Source organism: Chiloscyllium punctatum, chromosome 43 (genome assembly GCF_047496795.1).
Source record: "Chiloscyllium punctatum isolate Juve2018m chromosome 43, sChiPun1.3, whole genome shotgun sequence".
Lineage (NCBI taxonomy): Eukaryota > Metazoa > Chordata > Chondrichthyes > Orectolobiformes > Hemiscylliidae > Chiloscyllium > Chiloscyllium punctatum.
Genome location: NC_092781.1, coordinates 34,688,055 through 34,708,215, shown reverse-complemented (window position 1 = coordinate 34,708,215; position 20,161 = coordinate 34,688,055).

Sequence of the window (20,161 nt, the reverse complement as noted above, 5' to 3'; positions counted from 1 at the left end):
TGCATGTTGGGCCTCTTTTGTTTGAATGTCGACAAATTACTTTTACAGAACCACCTCGCTCACATTGTAATGAATATTTTTTAAGAATAGTAGATGTATTTAGTAGATGAATCAAAACAATCCCAATGAGTGATACAGCTGCCGCTATAGTGTTTGAAAAGTGGGAAACATTTTCAATAGTTAACCAAAACTGTTCAATGTTCACACTCTCGGGTACGCCAAGCCTAAGAATTAGCAGTGGGGCATATTGGAGCCTAGATCGAAAGGTGCGTTCCTAGTCTTGCAGGTCACCCGCACAGCAGTCAAGGTCAAGGACACACGGGACACAATAGAAAAGAGCGCTACCCTGGAGAAACACCAGAAGATCCCGGCAGAGATAGAGCTTTGACATTAATCTTTCCATTGCTCAGCCTGATTATTCTGCTTTTCACAACGCTCTTCCTTATCTTTTTTTTCACGAACTATTTTTGACTGGGGCCCTCTGCACAGCCTAATGGCCTCGAACTAAAGTGAATTGCATTTCAACACTTACTTTCCAATTCATACCTTTCTGCTCAAAACGTCAACCACACTCGCTGCTCGCTTCGCACACATATTCCCATCGACTCCAATGGAGGGTTCCCCCTGAGATCCATACCTTTTAATGAAACTGACACTGCTGAATGGTGATTGCATCGGAGTCATTTTGCTGCAGTTACAACTTTTCGTATCCTCTTAGTTTCCTTTGGTTGGTGTGTGCCTCAAACTCCGACAGGGATAACACCTGCCTCCATTGCAATCAGCGTAATCTCTCACACACCCACCCTGTTTCTCACCAATTACACGGCCATGATTCCACCCTGCGGGAGTGCTTGCATTAAAAGGAAACATCCTTCAGCATGGGAAGCTGCTTTCAGTAATTGCTGTCACTATATTCTTCTTTCTTAGTCTGCTTATCGGTAATCTGCATGGAAGCAAACTTAATCTCAGAATTCCCAACAAGCCTGCCATTAATTTCTCTTTTACCACCTTTTAGACTGGGATTCAATGCAATAAATTGTTGGCCTTCAACGGCACTTATTCCAGTCTTGACCGAAAGGCTGACCGCTGGTTGCTGACCTCCTTGACTGCCGAACTTATTTAGGTTATGTTGTCCCTTTCCTTTTCCAGTCCCATACTTCATCTTAGGTGACTTCGAAACTTTGTATTAAGAAGGCCCTCCCTACCGTTCAGCACCATTTGATTATCTTTCCCCCGTCCACCATACGACCCTCCAGATTGTGGTTGAGGTTATCCGTATTGTAACCACTCTGGAAGAGATTGCCACGCCACTCTTTCAGCCTTCGGCCTGCTCAGTGCAGAGATGTTCGCTGTCTGGATCGTTCGTCTCCAAAATCGCATGGCCCTTAACTTCCTTTGGCCGAGAAGGAAGACACTTGTGTCCTTATCGGCTCTGACTGCTGTACCTACATCCCTGGCTCCAGTGATCTTGTCCAAACGACCTGCCTTGACTTTCCTCAATATTGATCATACTGAACTAAACATTACATTTTCAACCACTGATGTTGTGCACGCTTCTCACTTTTCACGGTCTGTACAAAATACCACTTTCTGACATCATGAATTGCTTTGCAGACAAAAAATTCCCAGTTTTGTGCAGTCATCCTTCATCCCAAAACGTTAACTTTGACTGCTCTCACAGATGCTACGAGACCTGCTGAGGTTTGCCAACAGCTTCTCTCTTTGTGTCAGATTTACAGCCTCCGCAATTCTTCCACTTTTAATTTCCTGGAAGTTTCAAACTTGGGTCGAGTATCCTACACTGTGTATTTACAAATCCTCCCAGTCCACACCAACTCCATGTCTCTCCCTGTCTCTGCTGTCTCTCTCATTGCCTTCACACTCACTGAGGCCCCCTTCACAGTGACACTGTGCCTGCAAGATACCATCGCGTTTGGTCCTGCTGGACTCGGCACTCATTCACTCCCATTGGCTGGAGGACCACAGCAATCTTCACCTTATTGTCCTGGAGACGTCATCCATCAGCCGGGCTCCATTGTGACTCGAGTGGTGGTGTCCTCCCTCTCTCCGCTCTGCCATGAGCTTCATCATTCAAGTGCATGGGGCAGTATCAGAGAGCACAGCGGCTGGTGTCTAATCAATCCATTGTGGCTGTAATCTCTCCTGCTGGAGACAGAACAGCACAGTACACGCATAAAACCGACCTTTTATCGTATTCTAATATCAAACTCAGTACACACCCTTCATTATACTGTCATCTCTGTGTCTATCCAAGAGTTACTTAAATACTGATAATGTATCTGACCCTACTACCACCGCTGGCAGTGCGTTCCACGCATCCATTACTCACTGTGTAAAGAACCTAACTCTGATATCTTCCCTATACCGCCCTTCAACACCTTAAAATTATGTCCCCTTGATAATCATTTCTCCGCCGGGAAAATAGGACTCTGAGTGTTCTCCCTAATTATGCCTTTCATCATAACTCTATGAATGCAAATCTCAATCTTCTTCACTCCAGTGAGAAAAGGCTTAGTTCCCTGAAACATTTCAGACTACATCTCCTGTCTAGGCCGCATCTTCATAAATCTCCTCTGCGCCCTCTCTCAGGCTTCGACATCCTTCCACTAATGAGGGAATGTGGCGACCACAACTGAACACAATATTACAATTGTGTTCTTTCCAGGGCACAATAGAGCTGCAGCATACATTCGTGGCTTTGGAACTCAATCAACCTGGTAATGAAACCCATTCAAACAACTCTATCAACTTGGGTGACAAATTTGAGGGATCTATGGAAGTGTCAACAAAGACCTCTCTGTTCGTCCACACTGCCTAACACTAAATTCTCTGTTCACATTCTAAGATCCAAATTGAGTCACTGCATATTTTCCCAAGGCTGAATTTCATCTGCCCCTTCTCAGTCTGGTCTATATCCTGTCAATGTCCCATTGCAACCTACAACAATCCTCCAAATTCACCATTTCTCCCCCACCACCGTGCCATTGGCAAACGTATTAAGCCACACTTCCACTTCCTCAGCAAAGACATTTACAGAAGTCACAAGAAGCAGAGTTCCTGGAACAGAACCCTGCGAAATATCACTGGTCAAGGAGCTCCAGGCTGAATACTTTCTGTGAGCCAGCCAATTCTCTATACAGACAGCCAGATATCCCATGCCTCCTTTCCTTCTGAATAAGCCTACCATAGGGAATCTTATCAAATGCCTTGCTAGAATTCAGGTACATCACATCAACTGTTCTGTCTTCATCAATTTGCTTTGTCACAATCTCAAATACATCAATTAGGCTTGTGGTGTTAGACCGGCCCCTCACAAAGCAATGCGGACTATTTCAAATCAAGCGATGATTTTCCAATTTATCATAAATCATGTCTCACAGAGAACTCTCCTAAATTTTCACACTACAGATGCAAACCGGACTTCTTTGTAATTCCCTCACTTGCTGTGGGAACCCTGCCTATATTAAGTCGGGCCCAGTGGACATGTCTACACTCCCTTTTTTTCCAATATTATCTGGATATTGTCCTTCTTCACATCAAACATTTTGAGCATATCAGCCTGGATCACGCTTACATCGGGAACCAAATGTCCCTCTCACTAGTGAATATTGAAGCAAAGTACTTATTAAGAACTTCTCCTCCCTCCTCCAACTCCAGGCACAAGTCCCCTTCATTATCTCTAATCGGTCCTCCCCTCATTCTAGCAATCTTGTTGTTCCTCACATCAGTGTGAAATGTTTAGTTTGTCCTTTATGCTAATCTCTAAAGCTCTTTTATGGCTCTTCTAGCTCTCCAAATTCTATTCTTCAGTTCCTTCCTGGCTACATTGTTACTCAGTATAATCCTGTCGAATCCTTGCCTTCTCAAACGTTAGGAAGCTTCCTTCTTCCTCCTGACTCGATGTTCTATACCCCTTGTCACCCAAAGTTCCTTCACCCGAATAGTCCTTCCTTCCCTCTGTGGCACAGACCTCTTCAGCAAGATCAACGAGTGCTTCTGAAAGAGCTTTCACATTTCCGTTGTGCATTTCCCTGAGAACATCTGTTCCTTGTTGAGGCGCCCCAGATCCTGCCTACTAGCATTGTAATTCAACAATTAAATACTTTCCCATACCATCTGTTCCTATCCATCTCCATAATTATCATACAGATGCTGCAAATCTATTGCAACTGTTTGCCGATACCCTTCCAAATGTTTCCTAACAAAGTTAAATTCCAAAACTCTTTTGAGAATAGCTGTTGAATCTGTGGCCAGCTGCCATTGACTGTTTCAGATGGTCAGGACCTACTAAGCAAAAATATCTTCACAATTTCAACCTGCATTATTTATCTATTACCATAAAATGGTTTGTAAAAATGGTGACAAAGTTAGTTTCTCAAATTAAATCCTCTGGAAACAAATCTGCACCGGGACGAGATCACTGCTTGACATTTTCAGCTCCAAGGTCAATTATCTGACATTCTGCTGCCTCTCCAGAAAAGACGAACCCATCATAGTTTTAAGTTCTTGGGGTTATATAAATATACAGCATATGAACAGACGCTTTGGTTCAACTCGTCCATGCCAATTCGATATCCTGAATTAATGCAGCCCTATTTGCCTTCATTTGGTGCGTACCCTTAAAACGATTCCGAGGCAGGAAATCAACCAGATGCCTAACTTTACACCTTCGCCATTTCCTCTGGGAGCTCATTCCATATACATACCACCCTCAGTTTTAAAACATTGCCCCTTTGATAATTTGAAAATCTATTCCCACTTCAACATATGCAATGTCGTTTTGAAATACAACATCCCGGGAAATAGACACTGGCACTTCAGCCGATCCACGCCCGTCATGGTTTTATAAATTTCAATGTTTCCGATGCCCAGGGAAAAAACAGTCCCAGCCTAATCAGCCTCTCGCTGTTGCTCCAATCCTTCAACTCTGGCAACAACTTGGCAAAACATTTTTGAACTCTTTCAAATTTTACAACATCTTTACTATAGCACAGAGACCAGAACAGAAAGCAGAATTCAGGAAGTCGCTGAAACAATGCCCCGTACAGCTGCAACTTGATATCACAATTCCGATACCCAGTGCAATGACCAGTGATAGCAAGCGTACTAAAGGCCTTCGTATGTACCTGTAACTCCATTTTCTAGGAACAGTGAACCTGCATCTCAACTTCTCTTTGTTCCGCAAAACTCTCGAGGACATTACCATAAAATATATAAGACCTGCCTTAATATGCCTTTGCAAGCCTCACACTTATCTAAATTAGACGCCATCTGTCACACCTTAGCCCATTGGCTCATTTGATCAAAGTCCCATTGTACTCTCAAGTAATCTTTGCTGTCCACTGCACCTCCGGTTTTAGTGTCACCTGGAAATCAAAACTCCTATGATCACATCCTAATCAGTTATGTTAATGGCAGAAAATAAATGTGCATTCAGCATCCATCTTTGCAGCACACTGCTCCTCACAGTCTCCCAGTCGAAAAAGCAAACCTTCATCACGACCAGATGTTTCCTGATTTCACGCCAATTTTGTATCCAAATGGCTAATGTTTTCCTCTATTTCATTGTTGCCCAACCTTACTAACCAGTCTGTCATGTGGAACCCAATTGAATGTCTTTCTGAATTCCCGCATCGATAATGTCCGTAGCTCTGCCTTCACAAATATTCTTTCGCACTTCTTCAAGAAACTCAATCAAGTTGGGAAGACATAAATTCCACGCACAGGGCCACGTTGACTATTCCTAATCATTCCATGCCTTTCTAAATACATGTAAATCCTGTTCATCAGAATTCCTTCCAACAAATCACTCATACTCACTTTAGATTCACTGGTCCATTATTCCCTCACCTTTCCTTACCACATTTCTAAAATAATGGCAGCAGGCTTCCGGCACCTCACCTCTGGCTATTGATTATACAAATATCTCATCCAGAAGCCCAGCAATCACTTTCCATAAAGTTCCCAGTGATTTAATCAGTCCTCAGGATACTCTTGAGCAGCTCCGAGGAACATATCTAGCTTTGTATTTTTAAGGCATCCAGCACATCCTTCTTTGTAAAAGGAACACTTTACAAGGTATCTTTACTTATTTCCTCAAGTCCTCTAGCTTCCAATTGCTCCTCCAGCAGAAACTGACACGAAATACTCATATATTATCTCTCACACCTTCTGCGCTTCCGCTGACTGTTTTGTTGACCTTTAAGGGCACCTATTCTGTGGCTCGTTACTCTATTGTCCTTAAAGTATTTGGAGGATCTCTTATGATTCTTCCTAATCCTCTTTTCCAAACCTATTTCATGTTCCTTTTGCCCTCCTGATTTCCCTCGAGTATATTCCTCCCACCTTTGAACTTCTCTGGAGACTCACTTTTTCCTATTAACGCACAAGGCATAGCAAGCCTATTGACCAATTAGCCCATCGAGGGTGATCAACTATTCAATCATGGCTGAAAACTTTCTCGACCTCATTCTCCTGCTTTCTACCCTGAACACGTGATCTCCATGACAATCAAGAGCCTATCTAACTTGGTCTTAATTACACTCAATGACCTGGCCTCGACAGTCGTCTGTGGCAATGAATGTCATATACTTTCTACTCTCTGGCTGTAGAAATGTCTCCGAATCTCTGTTCTGAAAGTTTTTCCTTTACCATAGAGCCACGCATTCTGAGTCCTAGTCTCTCCTGCCAGTGGAAACATCTTTCCAACTTCCACGCTTTCCAGGCCATGCAGTATTCTGTAAGTTTCTGTTCGATTCCCTCTCATTCTTCAAAATTCAATTGACTTTATATACCCAGAGTCCTCAAATGTTCATCATTTGTTAAGCTTCTCATTCCTGGAACAATTTTGTAAACATTCTCTCAAACTGCTCCGCGGTCAGTAAGTAATTCCTGATATATTGAGACTAAAATTGTACACAATACTCCAATATAGTCTGAATAAAGCCCTAGAGAGCCAATGAAATACATCCATGCTTCAATATTCAACTCATCTCAAAATGAATGGCGTCATTGCATTTGCCTTCGTAACTATTGACTCAAACTGCACCTCGAGAGACTTCTGATCTAGAACTCCCAATTCTCTTTGCACTTCAGAGTTCTGAATTTTCTCCCCACTTAGAAAATATTCAATGCTTCTATTCTTCCTACCAAATTGAATGATCTCAGACTTAACTACTTTGTGGACCATCTACCACATCTTTACTCGACTGTCCTAACCTATCCAAATCCTTCTGTAGCCTCCCCGTCTCCTCAATGCTATCTGTCCCGCTTCGCATTGTTATATTATCTGTAAATCTAGCCAGAATGCCCTAAGATCCTTCATCTATGTACTTAAAGTATAAAGTCAAAAATTGTGACCCTTGTAGAACACTGTTTCTCACTGCGTCTTATTCTGAGAAAGATTATTTTATACCAACTGACTGTTTTCTGTCACATAGCGAATCTTATTTCCATGCTAGCACCTAGCCTCGAACAACATGGGCCTTTGTCTTACTCAGCAGCCTTGGCGTGGGACTTGTTGAAGGCCTTCTTGAAATTCAGGTGGATAACATCGATTGCCTCCCCTTGGTATAAGCTGAAAGTGTGTTGCTGGAAAAGTGCAGCAGTTCAGGCAGCATCCAAGGAGCAGGAGAATCGACGTTATGGGCATGAGCCCTTCTTCAGGAAAGGCTCCTGAAGAAGGGCTCATGACCGAAACGTCGATTCTCCTGCTCCTTGAATGCTGCCCGACCTGCTGCGCTTTTCCAGCAACACATTTTCAGCTCTGATCTCCAGCACCCGCAGTCCTTACTTGCCCGGTGGTATAACCTGGCTACCATGCTCAGCTCTGTCCTCGGCTGTCTTGCTTTTTTGGGACATTACTTTCACCGTGAAGATTAGCGTGAAGACAAGTTCAGTTCCTCAGCCATTTCCTTGTTTCCCACTATTATCTCTTCTTAGCATGATATTTGAACGGCCTAATGTCCACTTTCGAATCTCTTTTACCCTATGTATGTCTACATAAACTCTGACAGTCTTCCTTTATAATGCTGTTAGCTTTCCCTCATATTTAATTCTTACCTTCATTTATTATTTTCTTGTTGCTCTTTGTTGCTTCTTTTAAGCTTCCCAGTCCTTTGCTTTCCCACTGCAATTCGTCACATTATATGCAGTCTCGTTTTTTCCGTCTCATCCTCCCTGCACCGTGAGTCTTGTTCCTCGTGATGAAACGATGCTGTGTCTCCTCAATTACTTCCAGAAACCCCTGCCATTGTTGTTCCACTGTCATTGATATTAGGCCCCTCTCCCAGTCATTTCCACCCAGCTCCTGCCTCATACATCTGTCATTGATTTTATTCAGACGTAAAACCGTCACCTCTAATTTGGTGCTCCATGTTTCAAATTGCACTATAAATTCCAGCATATTATTTACTCTGCATTCTAAGGGTTCATTCACCTGAAGCTCCCTTATCAAGTCTGTCTCGTTGCACGACACTAAATCCAATAGTGCCTGTTCCGTTTTCGACTCCACCATACGATGCTCCAAAACGCCATCTTGTAGACATTCCACAAACTGCTTTTCTTGCAAGCCACGACCAATCTGATTTTCCGAGTCCACCTGCATACTGCAATCGCCAATAGTTACTGTAACTTTGACTTTCTTGCACTTCTTTGTTTTTTTTCCGTTGTATCCTGCACCACACCTCCTGACTACTGTACACATAACTCGGGCATGAAACTTTTCAGCTGTTAATACCGAGACGTAAGCATTTTTCTTGACCATTGCTTCAATTTCTCAAGTCATCCAGCATTTCTTTCACTTTTACAGGACCATACTGTCTCTGTACTTTTGTTCTGTCATTTTTGAAGGCCTGTGGAAGCAATGGCAGGTGAGGACTTCGAAACAATCGTGTCGAACAAGCTAAAGGTCGCCGAGTTTCCTGAACTGATTGAATGCATCCAAAGGATCTAAAATGGATGGTGGGGGGAGATAACAGATACTCTGATGGTCATTTACCAAATTCAGGGGAGCTGCGGTGTTTGTAGCAGATTGGAAATCATCTACTGTGACATCACTATTTTTAAAATGGTGATTGACAAACGGCGTGTAACAATAGGCCCATTAAATTAACCTCTGTGGTGGGAAAATCCATAACTGTATTGAGCAAGAATAGCAAGAAGCCTGAATATAAATAGTTGCATCGTCCAAAGGCCGCATGGATTCATGAAAGACAGTATACCTAATGTATTGAAATGATTTGCATACATTAAATGCGCGATAGAGAACTAGGGAACTGATAGAGTTGGTAGATCTGGTTTTCAACAGTCAATCGATAAGGCTATCCTTCACTCAACATTTTGTTGTAGTCCAGTAGATTTATTTGGAAACACTAGCTTTCAGAACACTGCTTCTTGATCAAGCGGTGTGGAGCATAATATCGAAGACACAGAATAATGCCTGGAGATTAAAGTGTCAGACAGAGATATTGAACAAACCTGGATTTTTGAATCTTTCGTCTTTTCGAATGAGTTGCATGTTTTGGTTCATTAATATTTAAATCCCAGACCTTCTTTTAAGTCAACCTTTCGAGATCGCTTAAGGTTTTATAATAAAATATAGCATTTTTGGTCAGACAATGCATTAAATGTGTGAGGTCTAGTCTGCATCCAAATTCTGAATCAGACTAGTTCGATTACCAAAGTGGAATTTACAAAGTATTACATGCATTGACTGCCTGTTGATTGTACATTTTTACACAAAATAGAACGCATCTGCAAACATAATTCTGCAAGTACAAATGCACCCCATAAACATCTGCGTGAGTGTGCGTGCATATGTGTTTGAAACAGAGAAAGAGAGCATGTGCGTATGAGAGCACTAGACAGAGTGTGTGCTTGCATGTGTGAAAGTTTAGTAAAGTATCTGTGGGGTTTTGATGGAGTATAACCCTGTAGGCGGATGTGCGTTTGTGTGCTTGAGTGTGAGGGTATGTGTGTTCATATAAGATGGAGGGTCTGCGTGCTTATATGTAAGATTGTGTGTATGTGTGCTTGTGTGGGTTTAGTGGGGTTACCTGGCGTGTGACATGAACCCATAATCTAATTTGAGGTAGACGATGTTGTCCGAGTTACATGAGTTCCTGTTACGTACACGGTGGGTATGCGTGTGGACTCTACAGATTTCCCCATTCCACTACACATACTCTCTCTTGCGCACTCACACAAACACACACACAAGCACACATGCACACACAATCTTACATACTCACACACTCTCAAAGACCCTCTCTCTCTAACAGATATACATACATGTACCCCACACACTCATACCCATAGACACACCCTCTCACAAGCTTATACTCCGTCACAATCACATTCTTTACCAATTTTTCACACACTCAAGCACACACTCTCTCATGTACTCTCACAGTCATGGTCGCATACTCACATGCTCTCTCTTGCGCGAGCACACACTCACGCACACACATGTCTACAGGGTAAATTTGCAAAATCATTTTTGCATACACATTCTACTTTGCAGAAACAATAGACAGTGTCCAGGCAGTCAATGCAGGCAATTTTTTTTTTAAATTCCACTTTGGATGTTGAACCATTCTTACACAGATGACGACACAGACAGACTATGAACTGACACCTTTAATGCATTGTCTGAGCTGAGTGTTATATATATTTACAAAACCTGATGTTTCCTCGAGAAGCTGACTTAAAGGAAGTTCTGTGATTTGCATACTAATAACCCAAAACATGCAGCACATTCTAAATGATTAAATGTTTTAAAATCCTGGTTTGTTGAATATATCGTATTGTGACATTGTCATGATCGACTTAATGTTCTGTGTCTTGTGATCTTGTCGTCCACACACACCTGATGAAAGAACAGCGCTCTGAAAGCTAATGGTTTCAAATAAACCTGTTGGACTATAAGCTGGAGTTGGGTGATTTTTAACTTTGTTTATCCCAGTCTGCCTCATCCACATCATTGTAAACGTGACATTGCTGCATAACTGAAATGTACATGGTGGTACAGGAAATGGATGAGAACAGAGGATTGGTTCACTAACAGATATCAAACAATGGGAATGAAAGTTTTTTTGTGGATGGCGATCAGTGGTTAGTGATGTGCCTCAGGGATCAGTGTTGGGTTTACAATTGTTAACAACTTACAGAAATGATTTGCATTTCGTGACCGAGTGTAGATTGTCTGGAGTGTGAGACGGCACTAAAATGAATAATAGCGTGAAGTGTGCAGAGAACACTGGAAGTCTGCAGAGGGATATAGATAGGTTAAGTGAGCAGGCAAGGTTCCGTGCAATGTTGGTAAATGTGGGGTCATCTATTTTGGTAGGAATAACAGCAAAATGGACTATTATTGAAATGGTGAAAAATTCACCATGTTGGTGTTCAGGGACTCTTGTCTGTCCTTGTGCATGAATCACAATAGTTTTGGTTGCAAGTGCAACAGGGAGGTCAACAAAAGGAATGTTGTCCCTTTATGCTCTGGAGATGCAGTTTAAAAACACAGAGGTTGTGCTTCAGGTCTATAGGGTGTTGGTGAGAGCACACCGAGTGTACTCTGTTCAGTTTGTCTCCTTGTGAGAAAGGATCTACTGTCACTGGTGGGGATACAGATTTGGCTCACTTCATTGATCCTGCAATTGAGAGATTTAACTTGAGTAGTCGGGGACTGCATTCATTGGAATTTCGAAGAAGGCAAGGCGATCTTCCAAAAAAAACATAGAAACAGGGAGGCTGTTCGCACTCGCAGGTGATCGAGAGAGCATAGCGTCAAAATCAAGGGTGCAGATTTTGGACTGATTTGAGAAGAAACTTCATCACTCAAAGGGCTGTGAATCTGTGGAATTTACTGCCCAGTGAAGCGGTTGAAGCTATTTTCTTGTCAGACATTTTTTTCCCAGTGTAGGAATTAGAACCTATAGCTGAGGGCGTGAAATGATATTATGAACGGTGAAGCAGCTTGAGATGCCTGATGGTTCACTCCTGATACTATGTTTATGTTCCTATGTTCTAACATTGCACCCGTCCCTTTATCTGTTAATATCCGCCCCAATCATTATTGATAGTTCATGCCTCGTACCTACAAAATTGGCCCTCGTCCAAATTTAGAGCTTTAGCTTTTAGATCCGGTCTATTCTTTTCTATGACTGTTTTAAACGAAGAGAATGATGATCTCTGGTCCCAAAGTGCTCCTTCAATGACATCGAGGTCAATTGCTCTGCCTTATTTACAAACAGAAAGTCAAACTTTACTCCTTATCTTTTGTTGCATCCGCATAGAATTAATATCCCTACAGCATAGAAGCAGGCCCTGCGGCACTAGAAATCTACCCCGACCAAATCCCCTACATTATTTTTGACCCTAACTAACGCACCTATCCTACACATCCATGAAGACCATCGGCAATTTAGCATGGATAATTTACCAAAATAAATAATGGGTGACCCAGTGGTTTGCACTGCAGCCTCACACCGCCAGAGTGCCGGGTTCAATTACCGCCTCAGGCGACTCTGTCTGGAGTTTGCCCATTCTCCTCGTGTCTGCGCGGGGTTCCTCCGGGTAATCCGGTTTTCTCCCACAATGAGCAGGTTACGCGAATTGACCATGCAAAGTTGCCCGTAGTGTGGGGTAAATGTAGGGGAATGGTCTGTGTGGGTTGTGCTTCGGTGAGGCGGTGTGGACTTGTTGGGCCGAAGGGCCTGTTTCCACACTGTAATCTAATCTGAATATGTTTGGATTGTGGGAGGAAACTGGAGCACCCAAAAGGAGCCCACACAGAAACAGGGAGAACGTACAAACTCCGCAGTCTCCCGAGACTGGAATCGAACGCAGGTCACTGAAATTGTGAGGCAGCAGTGCTAAGCACTGAGCCGCCATGCCATCCTTTGGACAGTGAATCAAGAAAAAAAACACGTACACACTTAACAGATTTCTTTTCGTCCAAGCTCTTAGCAATATGTTCGTCCCAATCTCTCTTTGAAAAGCTAAAAGTCCCTGGCATTGCAAACTTATGATTATTGATAACTGGAATGTCCCAATAAATTTGTTTCTCAATTTCCCACTTATTATTGGGGTGGTGGTCTATAATGCAATACAAATAAACCTGAAAGAAAAAAACAAGGTACACAAACAAAAGCCGTGCTTTTTTAAAAAATAGGATTCTGTTAAGGGTCCTTCAGGAGGGGCCGATACATGAATGTTTACATTTTCAGATTATATTTGTAGAAGGAAAGGGGTTTTCTATCATTGCTGAAAGCGGACATGATGGCCCAATCATTTTTTCATTGGACTGGTAATTTGGAGACGATAATATTCGAGGGACCTGGGTTCAAATCCTACCATTGCACATGGTTATCATTTGAATTCAATAAAAAAACTAAAGTTGGATATATTATGAGTTTGAGGAAATCGTTGTCAATGATCATAAAAAAAACACATCTGTTTCACTAATATCCTGTAATACCATCATTATATGGTCTGGCCTACAAGTGCAGGCCTACAAGGTCCAGACCTACAGCAGTGTGGTTCTCTCTTACTTACCTATGGGTAATCAAGGATGGGCAATAAATGCTGGTCTGGTCAGTTGTGGTGACATCATCTGAATATTTCTTTTTTCTCAATCGAGGTGGGGAATTTCTTTATAAATGAAATTGAATTGATGATTTCTTCAAGTGAAAACAAAAAGAGATCACCTTGATGGGAATACACTCATAGACCAACAATGTTCAGAGGGAAATTAAGGAACAATTATGAAGAGAAATATCAGAATAACAAGGTTGCAATAATAACTCATGGGACTTATCATAGTGTTAGAGGTTTGGAAGGTAAAGAGTTTATCAAATGTATTCAAGGAAATTTCCTTTATCAATATACAAATGTTCCTACTTGAATAGGTGTGAAACTTGACCTACGCTTGGATAATACGACAGGGCAAGTGACTAAAATGAGAATAAGGGAACACAGTGAAGGAAGTGACGTGGAACAGAGGGGCAACCGGGAAGGAAAGCAATGACCATATATATCAGTGCTAAGCACTGAGCCGCCATGCCATCATTTGAACAGTGAATCAGGAGAAAAAAAAATCACGTACACACTTAACAGATTTCTTTTCATCCAAGCTCTTAGCAATATGTTCGTCCCAATCTATCATTGAAAAGTTAAAAATCCCTGTCATTGCAAACTTATGATTATAGATAACTGGAATGTCCCTATAATTGTGTTTCTCAATTTCCTACTGATTGTTGATGAAGACCAGAGGGATAGCCGGGAAGGAAAGCAGTGACCATATATATCAGCAAGGCGGCGCAACCCGAGACTCAGCAACTGTAGTGTCTCCCACCCGCCCTCCTCCTCTAACCTAGTTAATAAGTTAAGGTTCATTCTAAACTTCCTCTATTGAATATAAGTTTGTTTTTAAATTTATAGCAACTTGGACTAAGCTTTCTACTTTAGTACTGAGTGGGTGTTCAGATAAGTGGTGTATGGATGCTAGGGCAGTTGCTTGCTCCTCCTGCACAATGTGGCAGGTGGGAGACATGGCACATGTCTCCGCTGGCTACATCTGCGGGAAGTGCACCCAACTCCAGCTCCTTGAAAACCGTGTTAGGGAATTGGAGCTGGAACTGGATGAACTACGGATCATTCGGGAGGCTTAGGGGGTAATTGAGAGGAGTTACCGGGAGTTGGTCACTCCCAAGGCCTCAGGACAAGGATAGATGGGTTACAGTTAGGGGGAGGAAAGGGGACAGACAGACAGTGCAGAGATCCCCTGTGGTCATTCCCCTCAGCAATAGGTGTACCGTTTTGGATACTGCTGGGGGGATGACCTACCAGAGGAAAGCCATAGTAGTCAGGTCTCTGGCACTTCGCCTGACACTGTGGCAAAGAAGTGAAGTGGGCAGAATAGAAAAGTACTCATGGTAGGGGACTCGATAGTTAGGGGAATTGACAGGAGATTTTGTGGTCAGGATCGGGATTCCCGGAAGGTATGTTGCCTCCCTGGTGCCAGGATCCGGGACACCTCCGATCGGGTGTATAACGTTCTAAAAGGGGAGGGCGAACAACCAGAAATCGTGTTACATATTTTCATTAATGATATAGCAAGAATTAGGATTGAGGATATAAAAAGTGATTTCAGGGAGTTAGGATGGAAGCTGCAAAGCAGAACGAACACAGTAGTGTTCTCTAGTTTACTGGTGGTGCCACGAGATAGCGAGGCGAGGAACAGGGAGCGGGCACAGCGTAACACGTGGCTGCGCAGCTGGTGCAGGAGGGAGTACTTCAGATACGTAGATAATTGGGATTCCTTCTGGGGAATGTGGGACTGAACAAGGAGGACGGGTTGCATCTGAACTGGAAGGGGACCAATGTCCTGGGTGGAAGGTTTGCTCGAGTAGTTCGAGAGGGTTTAAAATAGTATGGCAAGGGGGTGGGAACATGCGCTGTATACCGGAGGTGATAGTTGATGAAGATGAGGCAATAGCAAGATGTAGACTAGCTAGTGGGAAGGATTGTGCTGGGAGGAACCAAAGGATCCGCTAAAGTGTGTTTGCTTTAACGCAAGGAGTATCAGGAATAAAAGTGATGACCTTAGAGCATGGATCAGTAGCTGGTGCTATGATGTTGTGGCCAAAACAGAAACATGGGTTTCCCAGGGGCAGAAATGGTTGTTGGATGTTCCAGGGTTGAGAGTATTAAAAAAGAATAGGGAAGGGAGAAAAGAGGAGGGGGTGTAGCACTACTAATCAGAGAGGATATCACAGCTACAGAAGCTTCCATTGTCGAGGAAGATCTGCCTATCGAGTCAGTATGGGTGGAAATTAGGAACATCAAGGGATCAGTCACCTCGTTAGGGGTTTAATACAGGCCCCTCCATATAGCAGCAGGAAGATGGAAGAAAGCATAGGTTAGCAGATTTTCGAAAAGTGTGGACGTCGTAGGGTTGTGACAATGGGTGACTTTAACTTTCCCAATATTGATTGGAACCTCCTTCGAGCAGAAGATTTGAAAGGAGCTGTTTTTGTAAGGTGTGTCCAGGAGGGTTTCCTAACTCAGTACGTTGACAGGCCAGCGAGGGGAGAGCCCATTCTAGACTTGGTGCTCGGAAACGAGCCGGGGCATGTATCAGATCTTGTGCTGGGCAAGCATTTTGCTGATAGTGTACACAACTGCCTCACATTCCACATCGCTATGGAGAAGGAGAGGATTAGGCAAAATGGGGGGATATTTAATTAGGGAAGAGGAAACTATGATGCGATTAGACATGAGTAAGGAATCATGGATTGTGAGCAATTGTTCTGTGGTAAAGGCACCATAAACATGTGGAGACTGTTTAAGAAACAGTTGTTGCAAGTGATGAATAAACATGTCCCTCTGAGACAGGCAATAAGTGGTAAGATAAAGGAACCTTGGATGACGAGAGCAGTGGAGCTTCTCGTCAAAAGAAAAAAGGTTGCTGACATAAGGTGGAGGAAGCTGGGGTCAAGCTCAGCCCTGGAGGATTACAGGCAGGCAAGGAAGGAGCTCAAAATGGTCTAAGGAGAGCCAGGAGGGGACACGAGGAAGACTTGGCAGAACAGATTAGGGAGAACACAAAGGCATTTTACACTTATGTGAGGAATAAGAGAATGGTCAAAGAAAGAGTAGGGCCGATCAGGGATAGCACAGGGAATTTGTCTGTGGAGTCTGAGGATGTAGAGGATGCCCTAAATGAGTTTTTTGCTTCTGTCTTTACGAAAGAAATGAACTTGTTAGTGAATGAAACCTTTAAAGAGCAGGTGTGCATGCTGAAATGGATAGAGATAGAGGAAGCTGATGTGCTGAAAAATTTTCAAACCTTAAGATTGACAAGTCACCAGGCCCGGACCAGATTTTTTCCTCCGCTGCTTTGTGAAACCAGAAATGCAATTGCTTCGCCACTTGCTGTGATCTTTGCATCCTCACTCTCCACTGGAGCCGTACCTGAGGACTGGAGAGAGGCAAATGTAATTCCTCTCTTCAAGAAAGGAAATAGGGAAAACCCTGGCAATTACAGACCAGTAAGTCTCACCTCTGTCGTCTGCAAGGTATTAGAAAGGATTCTGAGGGACAGTATTTATTACCATCTGGAAGAGCATGGCTTAATTAAATGCAGTCAACACGGCTTTGTGAGGGGCAGGTCATGCCTCACAAACCTTATCGAGTTCATTGAGGATGTGACTATAAAAGTTGATGAGGGTCGAGATGTGGATGTGGTTTATGTGGACTTCAGCAAGGCATTTGACAAGGTTCCCCATGGTAGGCTCATTCAGAATGTCAGGAGGACTGGGATACAGGGAAACTTAGCTGTCTGGATACAGAATTGGCTGGCCAACAGAAGAAAGCGAGTGGTAGTAGAAGGAAAATATTGTGCCTGGAAGTCTGTGGTGAGTGGTGTTCCACAGGTCTCTGCCCTTGGGCTTCAACTGTTTGTAATTTTTATTCATGACTTGGATGAGGGGATTGAAGGATGGGTCAGCAAGTTTGCAGTCGACAAAAAGTTTGGAGGTGTGACAGACAGTATAGAGGACTGTGTAGGCTGCAGCGGGACATTGACAGGATGCTGAGATGGTCTGAGAGGTGGCAGATGGAGTTCAACCAAGATAAATGCGAGGTGATGCATTTTGAAAGGTCGAATTTGAAAGCTGAGTACAGGATTAAGGATAGGATTCTTGGCAGTGTGGAGAAACAGAGGGATCTTGATATGCAGGTAGATCGATCCCTAAAATTTGCCACCCAAGTGGACATCGCTTTTCAGAAATCATATGGCGGTTTAGCTTTCATTAACAAGGGGATTGAGGTTAAGAGTCGTGAGATCTTGTTGCAGCTCTATAAAACTTTGTTAAGACTGCATTTCGAATACTGCGTCCACCTCTGGTCGCCCTATTATCGGAAAGATGTGGATGCTTTGCAGAGCGTTCAGTGGAGGTTTGCCAGGATGCTTCCTCGACTGGAAGGCTTATCTTATGAAGAGAGTTTGACTGAACTCGGACGTTTTTCATTGGAAAAAAGGAGGAGGAGAGGGGAGCTAATTGAGGTATACAAGATCATGAAGGGCATAGATAGAGTCGATAGCCAGAGACTATTTCCCACGGGAGAAATGGCTAACACGAGGGGTCATAGTTTTAAGCAGTTTGGAAGAAAGTATAGAGGGGATGTCAGAGGCGGGTTCTTTACACAGAGTTGTAAGAGCATAGAATGCGTTGCCAGCAGCAGTTGTGGAAGCAAGGTCACTGGGGACATTTAAGAGACAACTGGACATGCATATGGTCACAGAAATCAGAGAGTGCATACATGCAGATCGGTGGTTGGCACAACATCATGGGCTGAAGGGCCTGTTCTGTTCTGTACTGTTCTGTGTTCTATGTTCTATGCTCTATACAGGCAGGCCGACACACTCTCACACACGCGCTACACAGTCTCTCACACTGTCTCACACATTATGTCACAAATTCACTCTCATACTTTCACACACTCAAACTCTCATGCACTCTCATATAGAGTCTCTCTCACACACACTCACCCTCACACACGCATATACATACTTTCTCATACATACTCTCTCACACATTTGCACGTACATACACACGCACACACTCACACATTCTCACATACTCACACTCACAATCTCTCTGTCACAACACATACCCTTACACAGACACTGTCACACACACAGATGTTCAGACTCGCTCTCACACACTCACACCGTCTCTGCATCTCTCTCTCACACATACGCACACACACACGTATACACTCACTCTCTCTTGCACACACACACATTCGTCCACATGCACATGCCCCTTCCTTCTCGACCATGATGCAAGCATTCTCAACAGCAAAAGAAATATTCCACAAAAACAACACTAAGTCTTTTGTTTGATTCTCCTTGTTCTGTTCTGAGTCCCGATTAGATTACTGTTTCTGAAAATCCGCATGTAAAGTCAACCTAATCCCATGTGCCACTTCCTGCTACCAAAAATACCATCTGATTCCTAAGTGTGAGACAGGAGCCTGTCAGCGTCTTCAAGCTAACCCATTTGTTTAAATATCCTGTTTTAAAATGACACGTAAGGATCATTTAATGGAACTTTACTTTTAAAATCCTATATCAGATTGCCGTTCCATGTCACTGTATAACTGTGAGCCAGTGTGTATCTCTGTGTGTGAGCGACTGTGCGTGTGTGCGTGCTATCATGGACCTGCATTACTGTGTTAAGTCCTCCTTTACTTCAGTACGTATTCAGTATTCAACACTATTATCCTATCCTTTTTACACAAATCACAGAAAGCTGGTTTGATTCTGTCATCAAACTTCAAGACCGCTTTTGACACATTTGCCCCATCTTTTTTATACACAATATCACTATCTCTCTCATGCACAATCTCACACTGTCTCATGCTTAATCACTGTCTCTCATTCACGATCCAACTCTCTCCCTCATGCACAATCATTCTCTCATACACAATTCCACTCTCTCTCATTCATACACAATCTTGCTCTCTCAGACGGAATCTCACATTCTCTCATATACAATCTCACTACGTTTGTCTCTCTCTCTCCTGCACAATCTCAATATCTCTCTCATATGCATTCCCACGATCTCTCTGATATATACATATCTCTCTCATACACATTCTTACACTCTCTCATGTACATTCTCACTGTCTCGCTCATACGGAATCTCTCTCTCTCATGCACAATCTCATGTCTTTCTCTCATACAGCATTTAGATTTCATCTAGATTTTCAAAAACAAAGGATGTGAGGGGGAGAACAAGTGTCACATTGACATTTTTCACCAGTCCATTGTGTTTTGAATGGGAGTATAACAAACCGGGGTGTGAGTTATGGAATGTCATTTTATCGAAGGGTTCTGTGGTTTTCTATACAGGATAACACACACTGGGGAGTGGGTCACAGTGTATAATGTAATCGAGGGGATCTATAGTTTTCTAATTATTGGATAACACACACCAGGAAGTGGGTTACAGTGTGTAATATAATTGAGGGGATCTTGGGCTTTATATAAATGGTAACAGGTAATGGAGAGTGAGTTAGAGCCTTTAATCTGATCGAGGGGATCGTGAGTTTTTAATACATGGTATAA